This window comes from Pteropus alecto, unplaced genomic scaffold (assembly GCF_000325575.1).
Source record: "Pteropus alecto unplaced genomic scaffold, ASM32557v1 scaffold110, whole genome shotgun sequence".
Taxonomy (NCBI): Eukaryota; Metazoa; Chordata; class Mammalia; order Chiroptera; family Pteropodidae; genus Pteropus; species Pteropus alecto.
Window position 1 is genome coordinate 1,031,514 of NW_006431920.1, and position 6,786 is coordinate 1,038,299.

At 41.4% G+C, this 6,786-nt stretch overlaps 1 protein-coding gene across 1 annotated transcript in view; it reads right to left on the reverse strand.

The window, feature by feature from the left end:
• Positions 1-6,786, reverse strand: part of DIS3L2 (DIS3 like 3'-5' exoribonuclease 2) — a 273,001-nt gene that overhangs the window by 192,413 nt on the left and 73,802 nt on the right. The gene's annotated exons all lie outside the window — the stretch shown is intronic.

The following is a 6,786-nucleotide window of genomic DNA, read 5'->3' on the forward strand; positions in this document are numbered from 1 at the left end:
GGAAAGAGCAGATTTTTTTCCCCATTTTTCTTTCCCGAGGGAAAAACTGCATATTCAGAAGCTCACAACACTGGACACTTATCACGTAGTCCGAAAAAGGAGCTTCATTGTCTGGAGGCACAGACCACCTCATGGAGATGGTCAATCCAGCAGCGTCACGTTGGCACACACTCTTAGAGAGGCCCAAGAGTAATGCCATGTCCACTTCTCATTTTTCTGATGTCACTTCTATCCCTGCCCCTCTAAAGGCCCTGAAGACCAGAAGTACCATGCTGCTTCGTAAGGGTTCATCACATGGGCTCAGTAAGCATGGTGGGTAACGACACAAGAATTCAACACAGTATGTCACCGCACATTCAATGAATCCACAAGAATACAAAATGAAATGGAAGAAACAAAACTAAGTGTAAACAAGGCTTCACGAATGTTCTCATAAAAACCGTAAACCCTTAATTCTCCATCTTGAGGCCTGAAACCAGTATAGAAAGCACATAATTGATGGACATTTATACTAGCTATAAGAATGAAGCATTACACAGTATGTCAAATATTTTCGATAAAAAAAAAATAATGAAGAATAAAGGAGAAAAGAATCCGGATTCTAATCCACTTAATGAGTTTGTCACAGGACAGTCATGTGACAGAACTCTGATTTCTACAGGCGCTATACTAAAATATACCAGGTGTTTAGTTACCAAAAATAAAAGACGACATTATACGGAACTCTCCCCACGTACATTAGCAGGAAACACAGCAGATTTTGTAGATTCTAGATGTTACTCAGAATACTACATACCTTTTAGGAATCTATTCCTGGGTGAAAAGTTCATGTGCAATTTAAACATTAATTAAAACATGATCACATATGTGTGTGTATGTATGTAAAAAGTGAATTCGTATATGTAAAAATGAACATGATTACATATGTGTACATATGTGTATATATGTGTAAAAAATGAATATATATGTAAGAAATAAATTTACATATATATAAAAAATGAATTTGATCACTATTGGTAGTGATCACTTCATTTTTTCAAACAAATGCTGCGGGGGCCAACCTCGCACCAGGCACCTCCACGAGGCCTACATCCCAGTGGAGACAGATAGAGAACCATTCACAAATTTGACAAGTCTGACAAAGTACCTTTCCCGGTGCCGGGCACTGCTCTGGGTGCCAAGGATACAGCAGTGTATACACTCAAAAAGTGATTAGTGCTAGTAAAAAACGTATAGTGTGAAAATGCTGATTATGAGAGAGCACAGCTCGTTTGCCAGCAGGGTGGATACGGGACGCCTACTGGAGGAGGCGACATCTGAGCAGAGACCTGAGAAAAGGGAGCGAGCTTCTCTAGCAGTTTCTCTGTGTGCGTGTAGTGGTTGAGAGGTCTAATATTAGCCTCGAGGTTTCAGGATAGAAGCCTGCCTTCAACAGAGCAGATTAACGTTCGAATTAGATCACACAAAGATCCTGCTTAATGAAAGCTCTTCATCTTACACAGGCAGAAAAAGTTATTAAATCCTTCCCAAAATAATTTAATGTCTTAGATTCCAATTAACATAATCATTCCCAGATAATGACTATTAGAGTACCCACCCAGAAAATCAAAATAAAATATTACAAAGATATTCACAATCAGAATATAGACTCTAAGAATATATTCCTAAAGTTCAAAAAAAAACTGACTGCATAAAATGGGGTGACAGAAAAACTTGTGAACAATGGTTAATTTTCCTGAGCAAAATTGTGCCTGTTAATAAAATTTTTTGAAAACTTGATTCCCAATTTGTGAACATATTTAATGAAGTTTTCTATTAACGCTTGCCATGTTTTGACTCGTCAGTCATTCATTCATTTGTTTATTATTTCCAAGACAAGTTTAAAACAAACAAGACTCCTTTTCTACGATAGTAAAAAAAAAAAAAGTTCAACTGGCTAGACCAGAACTCTCTAAAAAGATTCCCTCAGGCACCTTGCTAGATGACAACGTGAGGGAAGCCACAGCTAGAGTTTTAAATCCGCACACAATTATAAAAGCAGCTCTCCTCTGTGCGCTGCTGCCTCGCCAGGTAAGTCCTGGTTTCATATCTGACCCAAAGTAGATCATTCAAACAACAGAGAATTTACCGACGAGTTAGAAAAGAAAAAGAGTTTGGCATCACTCAAATCAGCAAACTCATGCAATTTCCTTAAATGTTCCTGGCAAATTCAGTGACATCTACGAAGACCTGCCCCTGAGCATCCTTGAAGGATTTACACGACTCTGGGCACTGTCCAAACAGCCTGAAGCACAGGCAAGAGGTACGGGCCCAAAGCGTGGTGGCTACAACGTGATTCCTAGTCTACTGTTTTTCCTACATCATCCCCACATATACTTTATCTCGGAGAGAGAATAGTTGGAGGCAGAGATGAAAGAAAACAACTGGATGGGGCAGGTAAAATGTTGCCTCCTTGAAAGATGTTAAGCAAAGGGTCTGGGCCGTCAGTGTTTATTATGTATTAATTTCTGCCACTAACGGTTTCACAAAGCATTTGGCTCCCACAGGCTATGGAGAAAACATGAGAAGGGGAACCAGAATTCTGACTTTATAAAATTTGAAGGCTTGACTATCCCACAATGAAAGGTAGTCTTTCTCTGTGTGTATGTATACGTGTGTGCGTGTGTGTAAGATACAGTGAGAATACTGCAGTCACCATGAGTCTTGCCTACTTACTTATTAAGAATAATGCTTTGGCTCACACAAAGTTCAAGAGAAAGTCAATGGGAAGAGGAGATCAGCAGAGAATGACAACCAGAGTACAGCAAGCTTAATTGTCCTGTATATTTTAAAACCAACTCAGTTCTGACTTTATGATAATCTCCATGGTTTAGATGAGCTCCACTCAAGAACTGGTGTCTCAGGCACTAAATTCACTTTTGAGTTACTAAAGCAAAAAATGCTGTTAGGTAGGTAGCACAAATGAATGAATTAATCAAGTCATTCAAAACAGTGTAATCAAAATATATATTAACATGTTGCATTTTCATTCTCTTTTGTTATCCCAGTACACACAAGAATAGAAAAAAATGTTTTGGGGAAAAGATCATCACAAGATCGCAGGACACAACAGGCACTTTAAAACCATTCCATATTGCATATTGGTTAAGAGTGAGGGCTGTGAGACTCCTTAGAGTCTGGAACAGAAAAATTAACAAGGTTATCCTGGAACATCTTGTCATATCTGGAAAAGAAGAAAGCCATCAAAGGCCAGCACAATCTTGATCTTATCTGAAGAACCCAGGAATCATCATGAAAGAACTATCTCTGGTCAACCACAGAAAATTCTAAGCATTTCTCCTACCTTTCCTGTACAACCTGTATCCGAGCTTACCCAAACAGTTGATGCTTCATAGGTAAAATGTTTCTTTATAGAAGAGTTTTAGCTAATTAAGAAGGAACGAAAGACATGCAATACCACCAATCTGCCATCCATATTGAAATAACAGATTCAGGATATGATCATCAATGGTTACTAAAACCAAAAAGTCATAACCTGATGGGGATGGAGTTCTATAATGGATGACCCAGAGTGGCAACGCCACTGATCAATATAAATATCATAAAAAGGAAAAGAACCAAAGTGCTTCCTCATGCACTATAATAGGAAGTGCATACAACCATCTACGAAGTACTTTTTCCCCAGAAGCTGAACTTGAGTCTGATCTCATAAAGGGAACAAAATAACAACATTAGAGAGAGGCTCCTTTTACACTTACTCCCTAGATGATATCATCCAGTCTCATGGCTTGAAATCTCTGAACATGCTCTTAATTCCCAAAATTAAATGCCTATCCTCACCCTTCCCTTGAATTCCAGAGTCATATCCAATTCCCTTCCATACATCTTCATTTGTTTGTCAGCTGACAAACAAGAGAACCGTTGGTCCTCCCCAGGACCGACTCCTCTCCCAGCATGCCCTCTCTCAGCCGACGGCACCAAACGGTGGCATCGCCCTTGACTCTCCCTCTCATCCCCACATCCAATCCATCAGATGAGCCCACTGGCCCTTCTTCCTGCCATTTCTATTGTTACTACGAATCCAAGCAACCCAGACCTCCTTGCTGACCTATATAATAACTGATCTGGTTTCCGTTTTGGACTGAAGCAGCTAGAATGATCCTTTTAAAACATAAATCAGATCATGCCTTTCTCCCAACAGCTTCCCAACACCCTTCCATCACCATACCATGAGGCCCTGTCAAATCTGGCCCATACCTATTTTTCCATTCTCATTTTCTACAACTTCATCCTTTGAAAATTACACTCTAATCCTAAAGATTTTCTTGCTTTTCTTCCTAGAACACTAAAACCTTCCATCTTGAGCTTTTCACATTTTCTATTCCCTCTACCTGGAAAACTCTTTGCCCTGTTCACAGGGCTCACTCTCTTCATTCAGGTCTCTGCTCAAATACCCTCCTCTCAGAGAGGCCTTCCCTGATCACATTACTTAAAACAGCCCCGCTTCGTGGCCATTACTCTATCTTCCTACCCCGCTTTATCTTTCCTCACTGTACGTATCGCTATCTGCAAATACATTACATACTCATTTACTCTCTGTCTCCCAAATAGAATTCAGGTTTCATGGGAAGAGAAGCTGTTTATTTTATTAACTGCTGTATTCCAAGAGTTGAGAACAGCATTTATTAGCCACTCAAATCTATACTGAATAAATGAATGAATACACTAATCAGTTAGGAAATGACTTACTCAGAGTCAATCTTCCTTGATAGGCTGTAAACTCCATGGAGTGGCCATGGTTATGCCTGGTACAGTGCACACTCAAGTCTCATTTGAATAAATAAAAAACCAGAGAGGGCACACTGCATAGAACATTTCCACATATCAATCTATCTATCTCTCCAGACCTAGTCCAAATGGCCTGCATCGTCTATAACCCAGAATCCACTGCATGGTCTTCACAGTTCCTCCCCATCCCACCCCCCGCACCCACCCAAAGCAAAGTAAATTCTCCCTTTCTAAAGTCCCAAAGCAATTCGACTGTGCCTCTTCTATGGTACTTCTCAATTCCTTCACTATGTTAGTATTATCTATGTATATGATTTACCTCATCTGTTAAGACTATACGCTCACCAATTATATCTTATACTTCTTTGTATATTTTACAGCAACTTGCATAATCAATCTAAGTGCTCAGTATCTGTTAAATAAACAGATTAATGGGTAGGACAATAAAGAAAGGAAGATAAAAGACTATCAGGACGCAAGAGAGCTTGCAGAACAGTTTCCAGATACAAGAGTATGTGGGTTAGAAACTAGTAGCCCAGTTTTCCTTGGATATGTAAAGTAAGAGGCCTTCTTCTGTGAGACTGACCTCGAAAGAGGTGAAAAGTCTAGTACAGTGATTCTCTACTTTGAAGGTCAGCAGATCCCTCTGAGAATCAGATGAAAGCTATAACCCTTCCTCCACCGAAAAATGGATGTCTACAAATAGAGAGAAAATACTCTGCAAGTCCAAGTAAGGAGAGCAAAGGGCCTGGTGCTGAAGGCTAGCAGTCCAGGTCGATCAGCACGCTGGAGAGCTCTGGGCTCGGAGCAAAGGACTAGGGCCTGAGGACAATGGACATATTACTGACCTGGTTAACTAAGGACTTTAAAAACTCCTCTGGTTTGCTCCACAGACCTGAGACAGTGAGGCAGCTGACTACACTGGGATTATGTCTCCCTTGGAGGTTTAGTCTAGTCTCTGGAGGACAGGACAGAAATGAGTAAGTGAGGGACTCAAACTGTTCTCAGTCTTATTCCATGAACAGGGTAGGCTGAGCATTCCATAAACCCTGCTAACAAAAATAAACAGTGAAAATACAGGCAGGTATCAACTTGGGAGTACCGATATGAAATAAAAGTGTCACTTGCAGCTACTAAAAATGCTGAAGAAAGAGCACCCTCCAACGCTTCATTGTAACTTCCCTGCACCCTTCCCCAGACACAAATGCATGCGTCACACACAGAAACGTGAGTCAGCTACACCCTGCGTTAGTTTTACCGAGGACAGATCCATAATCAGCCCATTATCTCTTTCTGGAAGGGCAAGAGAGTGGGAAGAGTGTGAGGAGAGGAAACGGCTGCCATCCTTGCATTCTGGGGGTTGCATTTTCATTCTCTTTTGCATTTTCATTCTCAAAGTCAGAACTGAGTTGGTTTTAAAATATACAGGCAGGTATTGACTTGGGAGTACTGATAAGAAATAAAAGTGTCACTTGCAGCTACTAAAAATGCTGAAGAAAGAGCACACTCCAACGCTTCATTGTAACTTCCCTGCACCCTTCCCCAGACACAAATGCATGCGTCACACACAGAAACGTGAGTCAGCTACACCCTGCATTAGTTCTACCGAGGACAAAGCCATAATCCGCCCACTATCTCCTTCTGGAAAGTAGAACAGGGCAAGAAGAGTGGGAAGAGTGTGAGGAGAGGAAACGGCGATCCCCTTGCTCTGTCAGGCTGCCAACCTTGCACTCTGGGGGTGGGGAGCAGTCATTTGGCCCCTTCAGTAGCACCCGAGAGGAACCCCCAAAACGGCGAGGGATGCAATTGAGGGGAAGCTGCGAGAGGCTTACCACTGAAGGGACGAGGGAAGAGGCCTAAGCTCCAGATCTCGAGTTCGGAGACCGACGAGAAGGGAAGACAACCTTTGGAAAAGTGGGGAGGGTGTAGCATGACTTCTCTGCTCTTGGAGGAACGTTAAGCCCCGTGTTAGTTAAGAAAGGGCAAAATGCCTCCTAG